Here is a 1,839-nt window from a genome sequence, read left to right as displayed (position 1 = left end):
TGCTGTCCCTCTGCCTTTTTTCTTTCCTGATGCTGTCCCTCTGCCTTTTGACCCAAGAAATGCATTTTCCCCTCACCTCCCCTGACCACGGAGGAGCGGATTCTGCCCTGCAAGGGCTCATTTCCAGCTCAAATCCTGCTCCTGCAATCCTGTTACTCATCCCCCAGTCACCCGGGGCCTTGCCACGATGATTTCCCCACTCCCGTGAGCAGGGAGAGGGGACGGTGGAAGTCCCCCAGCTGCTCTCAATTCCCATTTGAGAGCAGAGTCACTTCCAGGCTGCGAGCTGGCTGCTGCCCACTTCCCTCCCTCCCCGGGGAGAGGCGGTGGGCAGGGGTCGGTGCCCTGCAGCCCACGGGGAGCAGGGCTTGAGCTTGCTCCTGTGCCCCAGATGGCTGTTTGCAGCTTCACCGCTGCCGGTAGCAGCCCTTCCTCCTCTTCCCCGGGGCTGCCTCTCGGAAGTGGCTCCCCAGGGCAGTTTCAGTGCAGGGGTGCAGGGAGGGGGATCTGCTCCTGCAAGCAGCAGCCGAGGGCTGGGAGCAGGTCTCTGACATTGCACGGGAGGAAAGAGACTACGGCTTGGCCACCACCTGATGCAGCCAGTGGGGCTCTGCGGGGGCTTTTCTGTGTCTTTGCAATAGGTGCTCGAAGCCCTTGCCTGCTTTCAGCGACCACAATGCCTGTTAGGAGCACCCCCAAGGCTTGTGGCTGGGGGATCAGGCATGTTTCACCACAGGTTTAGAGCACCCTGGCATTTAGGCGGGGAGAACGGTGCTCGCTTGCTCGGTCCCCGCTTGAAAACAGAGGTCCAGCACAGCTTTGCTATGCACTCACTGGAGGCTTGCCCCCCCACAGCAAGAAGGAGCAGAGCCCGGCAGCCCCCAAATTATTGCTCCTCAGGCTTCAGGGCACAGGTGGAGTGCTCCTTCCACCTCTTTTTCCTTTGCTGCTTGTCTCATCTGCCCACAAGCTGACCGCTTCCCGTCTGGGCTCGGGTGCTAGTTCCTTTGCCAGCCACGTAACTCTGCCAACAGCAACCTCTGCTTAGTGCAGAAGGAGGAAAGTCCCAGCTGCAGGTAGCCCAGAGATAAGATGAGGTTTACATCTCATAGATTCAGGAGCAAAGGTGGCGATGGTGTGAGGGGGATGTTTTTAGACCAAAAAAAGAAAGCTGAGCACTGGTGCAGCTCTGCAGAGAGCAGGCAGCACCCGAGCCTGGGAACCGGGACTTTGTGGTCCCCGTGCAACTGTGCGCGGGCGCTGCTGCTCTGCGCTTGGCCCAGCCGCCTGCTCGGAGGGGCCCTGCCAGTGTCGGGGGAGCGGGGAGGAAGGGGGCCTCCCCAGGGCATGAGGCAACAGCCCTTGGCCGCAGCTTTGCGGTGGCTCCGGAGAGCCTCGGCGATGGCAGGGAGGGAAAGCGGGGTGGGGGGTGCAGAAGAGGTTGCGGGGGTGGCTTTGCTGCTCGCCCTCCCACCTTTATCCTGACAAGGGTGTCATGTCATGGGGGGGAAGAGGTTGGAGCTGCACCCACGAGCACAGAGAGGTGCCCAAGGGGTGTTGGCAGAATTTAGGTGACCAGGTAAGGCAGGGTGTACATCAGGCACCCGTATGCACCGCACAGCCAGCTGGCATGGCCACAGTCTGCCCCGCGGCGCAGCTGGTGGTGGGCAAGGCAAGGGGGGGAAAAACCACCCCGGCTGAGACAGAGAACAAGAAACAGAGCGTGGGCCCTTCGCTCGGGCTCGGCAGCAGCTTGTGCTTGTCCTGCCTTGTTACGTGCTTGCTGTAATAATATTTCCCCTTTAAGGCTGGGCTGAAGTTATTTATACTTGTGGGGTG

The sequence above is a fragment of the Calonectris borealis genome, chromosome 1, assembly GCF_964195595.1.
Source record: "Calonectris borealis chromosome 1, bCalBor7.hap1.2, whole genome shotgun sequence".
Classification (NCBI taxonomy): Eukaryota; Metazoa; Chordata; class Aves; order Procellariiformes; family Procellariidae; genus Calonectris; species Calonectris borealis.
The sequence above is the reverse complement of the archived record's forward strand: the minus strand, read 5'-3'. Positions refer to the sequence as shown.